The sequence below is a fragment of the Varroa jacobsoni genome, unplaced genomic scaffold, assembly GCF_002532875.2.
Source record: "Varroa jacobsoni isolate VJ856 unplaced genomic scaffold, vjacob_1.0 contig02976, whole genome shotgun sequence".
In the NCBI taxonomy this organism is placed as follows: domain Eukaryota; kingdom Metazoa; phylum Arthropoda; class Arachnida; order Mesostigmata; family Varroidae; genus Varroa; species Varroa jacobsoni.
The window spans coordinates 19,479-33,654 of record NW_019214921.1 but is presented as its reverse complement, the minus strand read 5'-3'; positions in this window follow the sequence as shown (position 1 = coordinate 33,654).

Sequence of the window (14,176 nt, the reverse complement as noted above, 5' to 3'; positions counted from 1 at the left end):
GAACGCTAACTGCAGTAGCAACAGTAGCAGTAAGCGTATCTACAACAGCTACTTGAAGACCTGACAAAGAAGAGGCGAGGCTTTCCTCTCCGTTCCGACAGCGGCAAATACGCGCTGGCCTAGCAAAAGCAGTCTCACCAGACAACTGCTGCATTGAATGTCCAGTTGCTACCGCCACCTGCCGCCATTGACGCGACTAACGACGGCCCCGCTTCTTCAACAACGAACAGACACAGCCAACCAACACAACAGCAACGACGGCGGCGGCGGCGGCGGCGGCCGTACCCACATGAGATAAGACCACTAAACTATGGACCGCAGATGGCAATGGGCAAGTGAAGGGAGTCTTGGCGCGCGAGCGCGCGCGCGAATATTCCTCGCTCTTTCACTCACTCACGCCGGGGGTGTGAGCAGGAAGGGTGCAGTTAGGCGCGCTACCCACGACCAGCAATTTCAGCAACTGCCTATCTATAAGCCTATAACATACGTTTGTCAGGGGATTCCCCCAACAACTCAATAGGATTGGTAGATGTCGCTGTTGTCATTAGTCGATATTATATCTAAGTCCTTTACGAGTGACTGGCGACTGATTCGGCCATTGAAGGAGATGTGGCAACTCGGACGGAGCGAAGCTGGGAAAGAGTTAAAAACTAGAAATGCAAAACTGATCTTTTGGACCTCATGGCAAAAAAGATACCGAGCAGTTATTGTTGGCAGTGTATTCCTCGCTAGAGTACGCTTTATTCAAAATTCATTAGCCTGAAAAATTGTTTCAATATATTTCATTTCGGGTAATTTTTCGCAGAATCTTTATCCTGTAAACGTATCAAAATACAAAAAACAACTCTACTGTAATTCGAGTTGTGATAAATACATACTTTTGCCTAAAGCTGAAATAGCGATAGGAGGGCTATGAAGATTACAATGAGGATTGTCTTGCTTTTATTTAATAACGTTCCTAACATGGTTCTAAGTTGTTCTACCTAAATTCGTAACTAACAAGAAGAAAAGAAAGTGTATCAACTTGAACGCATATTCTTCATAAAAAGCTGACAGTCTTTGTAGTCGCAGATATCTGGTTCTCGAAATATTGACTAACATCATCTATGTTGAGTCCATATGTTGGATGATCGTATTATGAGTCGCCGATACTAATGGAGTTGTTTCCATTCGATATTAATGCTTGCTATAACATAGCTACCAATACGGTCATTGGTAATACCAATGCAGTAGAAGAGGGGCGCAAGGGGTGTGAAGGGAAGGGTTGATGTCCACAAAAACGACACTCTGGAAAATAACCGTTACATATGTTACAGCTCGACAGACTTAGGATAGATGGTATCCTGTAGCGGCAGCGACAGTGGGTGGTTGTTGCTACATGGCACGCCGTTTGATGTACAATTGAGCTCAATGTTGGCATCCCCAAGCAATCGACATCTCGGGCATATAAATGAGGCGGCGTATTACTCCGTACAGACATAGAGAGATGTAACCAGCAGGTAAAAAGATGAAAAGAGGGTACATGAAAATGCTCTTTACCCCACTGCGCCGCCAACTTATTGTTTATATTATTAACTCACAATGGTTTCGTTTGTTTTTAACCTTTGTTTTCGTCTACTGTCTGGGTTGTCCTACCCGTGCCACTAGATATTTTGCCGCCATGAAAACAGTCCGGGAACTGTTTTCACCACGATGCCCCTGCTGTCAACGTTGCAGCGTTCTATTGCTAGTCGCGCACCGGGCACATAAATTATTTCTGTTTTTTTTTTAATTCTACCATGTGTCTTTGTTGTCACATGCAGAACCTTTTATTGACGTTGTCATCAAATCACGGTGGCAACGGTCTGCCCAACACGACTACCCTCGGTATCTTCCAGCCACGCTGTGTTCAGCTGATTCAATAAAACGAACGACGAATGTTAGACAGGCCGTTTGGTTGTTGTACGAAAGACCTACTCATCAGACGGTGGTTGCACACATCCATCGCCAAGTGGGTGGCAGGCTGTCGTCTGCAGCCTATCCAGCGGGGAAACGTATCGGGTCGGTGGTACGTTGAATTCGCCGCGTCCGAGGGTCTCTAGTGTCCCTGCGGTAGTAATGGCGGTACGACGAGTTAACATTTGCGCTCGATGTCCATAGACAAGCGTCAAGGCACCCAGCCTGCTGGTCGGGCACGCGGACAGGCGGGTGGGCGTTCGTCTGTTCGGGCGGTAGATCGAACAAATGAACCAGTGAACATAGCAGACAAATACCATCACAGCACTGCCTGCTAGTACATTACCGTGTATGTCTGTTGTAGTACAGGCCTTCATTTCGTGTCCGTCATCATCCGGTAATCTGCTGTCTTCAAGACAATATGGTTTGTTCAGTCTGTCCCTTTGAAAATTGACAGAATTTAGCTCCATTTGCAGAAAAGCACACATGCGCATAGTCATATGCAGACATCCACATCTCAGAGACATCGAGGTATCCGCTCAGTAGTCTTCAGCGTACTATAGTATCCACACGTCCTTGGACAAGCAAGCAAGCAAGCAAGAAGCTGAAGACGAGTGAAGAGGGACAGATATACTCAGAAATCTACATCAGTTAAAATGATGGGCTTTGAGTAAAAAAAAATCGAAGAAGAAAAAAACCCGAGACGTCTAAGTTGTACATTCATAAGTCACAGACATATATTATGACAATCATATTATTGTCGGTCGTTGTTAGGCTAGGCACAAAAACAGACAATGGGTCCTCTCGATTGTTATATATGACGAAAGACACGCATCCAAGCTTCGCTGTTAGTAACTACCCGCCTAACAGTAACTTTGGGAAGGTTTTTCAAAACTTCTTGCAAAATATCTGCTTGCAAGCAAGTAAAAGTATATTTGATTAGTCGGTACAGACTTGATTTTTTTTTTGAGAAATGTTTGGAATATATGCTCTTGCTTCAGTTTATGTACTTGGCTCAAGTTCTTATTAGAAGCTAATAATGATAATGAATGCTCTGCGATTTTTCAGCGTATAGCTTACCAGTCGTCTTGCATGATGATAGTAACGCTTGCGCATATTGTAGCTTTCAATCTATTTGAGACCGAACGGTTACCTTTCTGTCTAATTGTCCTACGTGACAATCCATAATATTAACGACTATTTGGTTTTATAACGCGCCAGTTATTTCATAAAAGACACACTTAATTCATTTCATGGGTGACCATGATTTTATACTAAACAACAGTTACCCTATTACTATGCTAGTACTTCCACGTTCATTAAATAGACCACGTTACAGCCATAGTGCTACTGGTGACATCTATTTTTATAAAATTGGTGATTTCCGCATATAAGTGCCAAAAACTAATTATATATAATATATATGGCTGTTCGTTAACTAGCCCGATTATGTAGTGTTTCTGTACGTAATCACGGCAACGGATTTCCGTTGTGGTTGTCTACATGAACTATTTACGATGTTATACAACATCGATATCTAAAATGTAATGGAGTTCTATGTATAGTTTTTTATTGTACAGCTTCCTATCGAAAGGTAGTACACTCACATATCTCTGTGTTTCATCCTTACGAAATCAGATGTTACGGATCACGAGCTGCAGTCTTCTATCATTTTAAATTAAAATAGACTTGTTTGAACACCGCTATCACACAAATTCAAAGAAAGAAACTATATAAAACTGCTTATCATATATCTTGTTTTTGCATATTCAGTTTTCCATCTTGGTATACCTTCGCGGTGTAGCGCTTTCGTCAACATCTCTGACCGCAGTTACCACGAAGATAATTTTTACTTCTACCTCTAATCTCGGGTCGCTTTTTGATCCGACATTGTTGTTTCGAGGCAGAAGAAAAATCTTGAACGAAACCCACTCAACGGTCGGCTCCTAGCAAACAAGTTCATCCAGACGAATAGAAAACTCATATTTAGCGCTAGGCTCGACCTGACTAAATAGATACTAGCACAATAATTGCGACTCAGAAACAATCTCTGTAACCGATTTCATCACGGGGATAGATAGGGTCAACAGTAGTGTATACAAATTACCGGAACACAACGACCTAATTGAGTGAATAAATTAAACCTTTCGTTGTCATGGCCAAGGGGTATCACAGCAAACCTCTAAAAGCATTAATTATGAGTTCCAAGGAAAACATTAAAGCGCGTGTTATATCTTTCCCTATGTCCCTAAAGTCCTCATACTAGTCACGTCGTTCAGTTCTGCATGTTAACTGAGTCGATAAACCGACCAGAAATAATAGCCAAGGTAGATGCGGACTTATACAGGTTAGGTCCTTTTGTATTACACTCAACCTTTTTTATACCTTCGTGTGTTTACCCGGTAGCCGATAAAATTACTACTGAAAATGTTTGTGTCGTCAACTCGGTCATACGAATGCAGTTTTAACTACCCGACGGCCCGGAAAGAACACTCAAAGGAAGCCTACAAGATGACTTCACAGATGTGTTTTGCCTTGAACCGGGCCTCTCCTTCTCCTAAGAACGAAGAAGCTATCATTTAAATAGTCTGTCTTAGTTCCGCAGGCACGTGTAACCACCCGTGGCCCTTCCTCTCTCGGATTATATATTGGGCCCATAATTGAGTCCGTTGCCATTCGGGACCCAACAACATCAAATTTTACAGGTTATCATTCACGATGGGTCGTAGTAAGAATCATGCATCGCAGCGGTAGTTTGCCCCCAAAAATGCAGGGTCTGTTAGCACAGCTGCTTCACGTAGTCATAAGAGCAGCGGGGTTGGTCATCAGGTCAATGTGATTATAATTCTTTAAAAACTCACCACAACGGTGAGGGCAATTGCCTTAAGACGAGCGTTAGTAAAGCCACTGAAAGGAATCATTGAAGCAGTGCGAAAGCAGATTGACGAAAATATTGACTTAAAAACGCAACGTAATTATTAGTAATGGAACCGATATGTCTGCAAACTTCGCTTAAGGGTTAAGCCATGTCAAGGTTACATGTACAACCGCAATGAACGCTTTTGTTAGCGGCCGTTACGTACTATTTCGATAAAATATCGATATCTATAAATCCATCATGAGGATCACTGGTGAAGGCAGGACACTGTTAAATTATACCGAATCGAATCGATGGCTAGGGAACAACTGTCAAATATCAATACGCTATGTAGCGTCAAGCACACACGTAGACGTTGGATAGGGAAAAGATAGTCATTCAGCCTGCGCCCGAAATTTACTCTGCCATCCCTTCGTGTATGTATATGAGAAATAGTGTGTACATCAGAATACATACTTTATCTTCTAGTAGTTTGTGTGCTATATATATATATATATATATATATATATCAATTCGACTGCTCATTACTTGCCATTGGCGTAGCTACAAATTGCATGTATGCGTTTACTATGAAGGTACTTTCGTAATCTTTGCCACATTGCGCCAATCGCTGAAATTGATTACGCGTAACCAAGCCCTGTCGGAGGATACTGATACGTAACTCTTGTTCGTACTGCACAATTAGGTTAATAAGTAATAGTCTTCGAATTTACGATATAGCTCTTCCTAACGTTGCGTAGGCGAGACGTTTCCCGCCACTTAGTCAGTATTGCTGAGTATTGAGCCAGTATTGCTATAAACGGAAGCTCAGTGCTTTGTAACACTTGAAGAGAAATAAGCGATCAGGATCAGCAAAAACGGTAAGGTGTATCGTATCGCATCGCACGTTTGATTTCCAATATTTCGCCGGTCTAGCTTCACTGTCACAACGAGAATCACATAGCCATTGAATCAAAGAATTGGCCAAAATCCGACGCTAAAGACTTCTGAAGACTGTAGTATCACACACTTTTTCTTTGCACACACACACACTTTAGTTTGTTTCATAAAGGTTCGATTTACATATGTCAATACATATAATAGGCAAACATTATACTAGACTGTTTTTCTAAAAAGCGTTCAGAGCCTAATAAAAAAGTGAAAAAAACTATTTTGTCCTAGCTCAAGTATGATGATGTTTGTTTGCAATTGATTCGTTGGCCTCCTAACAGCGTTAGATAAGCTTACGGTTAACGAAGTTTCTACATTCTTTTAATTACGTATCGAATTCCCGGTTCACGTGTAGCATGTAGAATGTTACGCTAGATGAGTTTCAATTTGGTTCGGAATTGTATTTGAGATTCAATCGTTTAGCGTTAACCTATAGTCGACATAACCTTAATGTTGAAGTTAGTCAGCAACTGAATGAATTTAAGATTGAAATAGATCTTTAAACTAAAAGAAAAAAAAACATTCTAAACTTTAAACCAAAAAGAAAAATAATTCAAATAGTCACCTGCCCGCCCAGGGATTTGTCGTTCGTTGTGTACAAAATCACAGGTTATCCAAAACGTCTTCAGTTACAGGTATTGCTCGGAACTTGCAATACCTATCCTAAGTATTTATAATAAGACACAACGGCAAACACCACTTGAGCAACACTGGCCATTGCCGAACTTCTGGGTAAGACAATCAACAATATTCATCACTATCATCACAATATATGGATATAAATATAGTCCCTCGTGAAAGCTCTATTTTAATGGCAATGGCCCATGCACGCTTTACTGGAAGGTGTGTGTTTCGATCAGCAGGCGTGCCTGTGGTTTTTCATCGTGGAACAGTACATTGGTGGAACTGATGACGCTTAGAAACAAAGTAAACAGCTACCATTCTAACAATGATTCTTGCCCAAGACATACAAACAGCTTCGAGATGTGGAATGTTCCAACAGAATACTATGAATGATTGCAGAAGTGATTTATTCAGAGATTTCTAAACTGCATTACCGAAATAATAGGCCTTTCCCATTATGACTTCTAACGAACTCAGAACTTGCGTTTAGCTCAGCAATCAAATGGCGTGATTATCTATTATAATGCAAACTGAGGCACTGATCAGCACCGATATTTAGACCACGTAAGACCAAATCATTGTTGTACGATCGCAACAAGATGGACACACAATGTCCTGTAAAGCTTTTTTTTTTTATCAGTCTCGAGGCAAAAGATTGGTTACAACAAAACACCCAAATTGTGCTTTCTGGGCTATCAGTAGACCCAGTTCTCGCAACTTACGTGGACAGTAAATGTAAACTTTTTCTGTTAACGGGTCTGTACGACACAGCGGTGCCTTACGCTCACTCCAGGGTGCGCCGAGGCGTTTCACCAACGGCTTTTTTTTTATAAAGCTTGCCTACGACGCCTGCGGCGACTACATGCTTACCTAGGATACGCAATCCGTAGTTAAGCATTCGGACTTTTTTGCACACAAAAATGACCAAACAAGGCATTTTTAATTGAAAGATAAATATATTTTAGAGAAAAAAAGTAAAGGAAATTGAATTGCGGTCAGTTCTTTTGCAGCTTCGGCTGCAGCAAAACGAAAATCGGCTTTTTTTTTTCAGTTCAATCGGTTTTGCTGCTTATAGGTAGGAATCACAGAAATGTGTTATCGCACACATTTTCATAGTAATTATAGTTTTTTCGAAATAGAAGAAAAATTTTCTACCTACCATTACGGAGTATAAACTCACACAGGCGCTTGCAAAACTAGTGCTGCTTTTCTGGTTCCGTTGGGGGATGTAAGCTGTCCATAAAAATAATGACCATTAGCATGGTCGAGTTGGTGAAGTTACCTGACAATTTAGCATAAACAGGTGCTTTCTCGCCAATAATTCCAGAGCCAAACATTCTGAGAAGTACAAAGACATTGTGAAAGAAACTTTAAGCCCGTATATCAATGCGTTTTTCTTCTGAACAACTGATAAGTACGCCCAGCTAGAAAAAAACTTACTAACTTTATAAAGCGGCGTGACGCTTTGACAGTGCAAACTTCGCAAACAAACTGAGTTGAATGCAAATTCAGAACAGCTGCTAAATATGTCTCTTACTTTTAGATATCATCATCCCTATTCAGATTTACCTCTCGTTTAGTAGACTCATATTGGCAGGTCCCATATTAGGTTTATCATCGTTGTTAAGCGCAATATTTTACAGTGTTGAACGGCTGGAACGATAGCACGTTTTTTTTTTGGCTATCTTTACTATAATCTGTAAATACGTATAATATGTTGAAGCATAGGTAATGATGTTCAGCTGTAGTATTTGCTTACTGACTTGGATGCCAGAAGCAATCCTTTGGTCAACGCAGGATACTGTGACGTATCACTATCATATGCCAACGGGTCCCACTGTAGTGTGCATTATTAAACACTGTTCCAAACGATTTTCTCCGTTTTGCCGTAAAACAATACCCATTTGTCTTGAAGGCTCACCCGAGAAGTGGCCTTAATTTACAATGAATAAATAAGACCGTGCAACAGTGTATCAGAAATAAGCAATCTAGTTACGTATACTACTATCAGCACTACTATAAGTAATAGTAATAAAAATTATAGCTTTCAGTAAAGAGATCACTGATAAAGATTACATGGATAAACGAACCTGGAGTTTGTTATTTCAATGACCTTCGTACCCATGAGATCTACTAGTAGAAATCGTACTATGGATATATGATCATTACATCTCTGAAGATTTCTACATCAACCGACTTTAGTAGTTAGGTTAAAAAAGCGGATTGAGGAAGCCATTCTATTCTTCGACAATCCCTCACATAGAATCATAAGGGACTGTTTGTATTTCTATTATTATTATTATTGTCATCCTATACAGTCACGCATGTAGTGGTAGCGAAACGTAGCTTGCATACGCGCTCAGACACGTCTCGTTCCGCGAACGCGCATTTGACGCCCCCGAACGCTGTTACGCTTCTGGCCTTTCAATGAAGTTAGTTATTTAATTTCTGCTTGATCTGCAAAGCTCGTCGCAAGTGTTCCCTGTCACGCTAGTCAGCTATAGTAATTTCTGTTGTATCCATCCGGGTAAAATTATCTCATTATCCTTTGAGCGTAATGTATGGCTTTACCCATTTCGCGACCTTGCCGCATTTATTCAATTAGCTCGTTTAAGCGGTACGACATGATTGTTGTTCGAACACTACTTTGACTATCCAATTATCCTGATCCTGATAGTCAACTGCTGTGGTCTTGTCATTTCGTTGCCTTGCGACATTTCCTCTTCGTATTGAATTTAGCTCCGCCTGTAACAAACACTTCTTCCAAATGATAAAAAGACCATATTTAACTCAATGCCGAACGTTACTGGGTCGAAATCGTACATCGAAAACATATGCATTGTCCAAGCCGAAGTAACTTTAGGGAAAAACTATCGATAAACCTTATTTTCTATGAAAGACTGCTCCATCATCTAAGATTGGATTTTGGCTGAAAGCGCATGACCGGAACGAAAATGGTCCACTTGCGATGGCGTACATTGATTCGTGATGGAAATTAATAGGTATCAAAGTTTACTGGTCAAACAGTACAGTGTGTTTTTCTCTATATGTGATTATTGATTGACTAGCTACACGCTGTTTTCGATCGTTTTGAGTCGCTTCATAGATGAACCAGACCGGCCTACTGGAGATCCACGTATTTATTTAGAAATGAAATCTGCAACGATTCGTCGCATATAATTCGTACTTATATAGGCAGTTTATATCCTCTATATATATATATATATATATATATATATATATATTGGTATAGATTTGTAGATATACGACACGGTGCAGTGACTTTAAACTGTTTCTCAATTGCACTGTTAAAAATGATACTATTTTATACAACGCTAATTTAAGCACCGGGGGTAGTGGACATTCTAATTAACGTACGAGGGAATTGTATGTAATCGACAATTGCACCCCCAGGTTGCATATTTAAGGCCGATATCATTATATTTTCTTGTCTGAAACAGCTTTTACACAGCTGGAAAATGAACGATTGTTTGGTTATATTTATTGAACGTACATACGTTTATTTTTTTTTATTTCAACTGATATAGATGTATGATTTGAAATCAGACTTCTAATTTATCGCAACATGAAATATTTACTGCCTTCATTTAAGTCGGTCATCAGCACTAAGCACACAATTGCCTCGGAAGCGAGTGCTTGCCATCAGTGCTTTTTAAAGCAGGACTAGTAATGCCAAAGGACTTCCAAGTTGGTTGAAAATGAATAGACGAGAAGCGGGCAGTGGATGGTAAGGGGCAACAGCAGTGGAGCCGAATGACGTGATAGTAAAGTGGGTAACGAATTTGGGCGGCCACGTAATGGTGTGGGTTCAAATCCGGGCGTGGACACACTTCGTGTTGTTTCGGGAGCTAGGCCGTTCTAGTCTTACGGCGATGCGGGTCGTCAAGCGGAAAACGTTTCAGTTCAAAGCACCAGATGGCGTCAACGATGGTGTAACTTAGCAGATAGTTTTTTGACAATGCACTTTTTACATTTTATTGACATAACAATTTTGCCTTAATCAAATGACCGTCAAGACGAGAGACAGGAAGACAGCTGTTCTATAACACAGAATATGACACATCTACATCATCGTAATATTTCCGAAACCTTTTAAGCCGCTTCTAATAGCTAAGGTCATATAGCTACCTTCAATAAAAATACGTGAACGCAATAGGTAAAGGGCTGACCATGTTGTTCGTTAACGTAATAAATTTTCTATCGTGTGCGCTGACAGAACAAGCTTCCATGAAACTTTGCCGAAAAATTGACGGATGTGTAAGTAGGTTTCCAGAAGATAATGAACACTTTTTCTTCACTCTGATTTCATTTATCAGGACGGTAGAAGCTGGATAGCGGTCCGTAGTGAACGCATTGATTTCATATTGGGCACTGTTCAACTAAATATCTGTCAATATTTAGGTGCTAATGACTAAAACAAACCGTGGTAGAAAAAAAGGTGCGGCTATTTTTTTCCTGGTCAGTTCAATGTAGAATGTCGTCACCCTTATGCGTTACATTCATTCTCATAACTCATTGGTTTGCTATTCGGCTACAATCAGTCTGATTTAAGCCAGATAAACAATCAGAACAGCAGCGACACGACCATTTGCTGCCTGTAGCCATTCTAAAATGACAATATTCTTAATCTGTAGGTTGTTACGTATCGGCTTGTTCTCACTTACGAAGCCTTCTCCATAAAAGAGGGCGGTCTCTCCCGTTGTAAACTATTTCACTATTATATATATTACACACCCACCGTTGGCTCACCTTGAATGCCGAAGCGACTCCTGATCGGATTGTCGTTTTTAATCTAGCACTGAAGCAAGCGTTTTCCATATCTTCAAATAAGCTTCATTTAATAAATATTAGCCCTTTTGATCGATGCTCCTCTGCTATTCTTCTAACAACGGCATAATCCTATGATTGTAGAACTTTTGCGGTTTCTGTTGACAGACGATTTTTACCTCCGTCCGTTGACACTAAATTAACGCCATTAAGGGAGTTCTGCAGGGATTGACGTCTGATGGCAGTTTGATGATGCAAGATCCGGGCCGTGTGGCGGATACAGTGAAACTTGCTATTCAAGTTCTATGTATGTGGTTTGATATTCTCATGGAGGAAGACGACATTTTTTTGTTTCAGTCAATTGTTCGTTTTTGACAGTAGAAAACCATATCAGTCGTTTTTAGCCCCATAAAACACATAGCATCATGTGCTTTAACGTCAATCTGGACTTTGCCACAGATCTTGAAACACTTTACTGTTGTTCTTTGTTTCTTTACTATTGTTGTATGCGATCAATTTTTTTTATCACGCATGATCAATTCGTGTAAAAATGGCTCGACTTTCTGTAGAGCTGCGCAAATAGAAATACGATTGAATACATTTTTTGGCGTCAATTCGCGTGGCACCTAAACATCGAGCTTTCTCTAGCCAGCTTTCTTCATATTTAGTTCTTTAGCGATATCGTGATTACCCACGATCGGTATTGCTCAATTTCTGCAATAATTTCATCAAGTTTTTTTGGTAATTGCTTGACCATCACAAGAAGCATGAAATTTTCAGAACGAAAATGACAAACCTATCTTTGGGCTGCTGCTTCTTCCGATAACGCATCTTGGCCGTAAACAGCACAAATTTTTTTATGGGCCTGGACAGCATTTGTGCGTTTATCGTGATAAAATTCTAAAATATAGTAAATTTATGCAAATTTTTTTTCATCTTCAAGGCGCTCTGTCGTAAGTCTGAATGGAGACATTTCAACAAGCACCTTAGTACATTTACTACTGTCAAATCAGTTCCCAAACGACAACAACGCCGACCCGAGGCGAGTCGTATTACTTAAGATATGTGACTTTGAAGCCAGCTATCTAAAAAAAAAAAGTTGTCATTACTTTCTTGACAACCCCATATATATATATATGTCTACAATGACACAGTGACAAAGTTTTTGTGTGCCAAGAAGGCATTTCTTCATATCCGTATGAATTAGTACCCTTCGTTAGAAAAAAAAAGGTGAGTTGGAGAAATAGTCCCAAAAGGATTTTCCGATCCCTCCATTTTCTATTTGCGCGTCTAGTCCCAGTGAACATATATACGGTACTTTGTTGTACGCGGATAAATTAAGGTTTAGAATAGGAAAAAAATTATCTACGCTATTATTCGTTTCGCGACAGCTGTGCAGTATTCCTTGAAGGACCTGTCAGGGAACCGGTCGAAAACAAACAATTTGCAAAAGCTGCCCAGTGGAACTGCTCATACGTTTGTGGGAGAATTAGGAGACCTGAAATCGGCATCTGCAGCAAATATCAATTAAGCGGTGATGCCTGACAAAAACTAACAGGTAATCATTGTGATTTAGCTTATGAAAGCGAAGTGATTCTTCGAGCATTTTTTATGACGATGACAATGAAACTTCGAGTAGAAGACAAACAAGGTAATCGTCTGTTATTGCTTTAGTTTTTCCTGAGTAGCTGACCTTTATATTACCGTATTACACAAAGCAGTGTCAAAAATCTTTATACTTGACTTTCTCTAATTCACCGCAGTCAGTAGGCTTTCATTTCTAACAGTTCCGATGTAGGTCTGAATGTCCTGCAAATGTCAGGTACCTGGATAGGCATTTGCTCTGCGCAAAAAACGGGTAGCAGTGCCCACTCTCCAAGTTTCGATCTAAGCTCGAAATAAAGATTGGGTTTGGGTTTACAATGAACAAACATATTTTATTAAATACGCGGTAATAGCATGCTTCTCTGCGAAATAACCAGCTTTGATTTGTCGTCCTGTTTTGGGCACTAATACCCGTTTTTGCTAATCCTGGAGATGATTTCTCTTGGTGCTCACACTGCCCCTCTTTAGCTCGGTAGTTCAGTTGTGGATCATTGCTAACTATAGAGGCGGAGCTCAGTAAATTTCACCCAATTCGAGTGCCATCTGCGTGCATTCTCAGTTGTTCTGAAACGCCCACATTCAAAGCCCTATAAACACCAATCTGACTCGAGCCATCTTAGCCGAAATAGGCGATTTTAAAACTAGATAGGTAAAAAAAACGATCATCCGATGTATTGGAGCCCATTAATGAAGTCGATGTATTACTGTGGCCTGGGAGTCATTCAATCAGATCCTTCAATTAAGCTATCGCTAAAAACGCAGAAGCTTTGAGAGACGTGCCCTCCAACAAAATTATCAGATTTCTGTGACGTTTTTTGATCGTAATTCAATGACCGATATTACGGTTTCATTCAACCTAATTCTAGGCTCGTCTAAAAACAAGAACACAAGCTGGCAACAACAATGGAGGCTAGTAGTCAAAACAATGCTTTATTTCCACCGTTATTCAGCCCACAAGTTATACGGGTAATTGTAATACACAGCCCACAACTGTGATGGCAATAATCACATAGATTATCTGTGTTGTATGTGCACTTATTCCGCAACCTTCTGGTTGTACTTCAAATACAAAGAACAAATTCGATAACAATTGAAATAAGCGACCAGCTCAGTTCAGATATTCAGCGTTGACCGAAGTTCAACTATGAGAGAACAGCAATCGTAAAAGAGGTCTATCAAATAAAAGTTGATTTCGTATTTTTAACATGGCAATAGTAGAATCATAAAAGTTGTAGTGACGTTAAAAAACCTTGGCAAACTTCCAGCATACTCGATACAACCAAGATCGGAAATTTTGACTTGGACCACTGCTCTAATTATGGTTTTCAGAGTGAACAATGAACGGCCACAAGCGCCTCGTAATGACGATTTAATGGTTATGGAATTTTCGGTCGCATTATGTTCGACGGTCGTGAC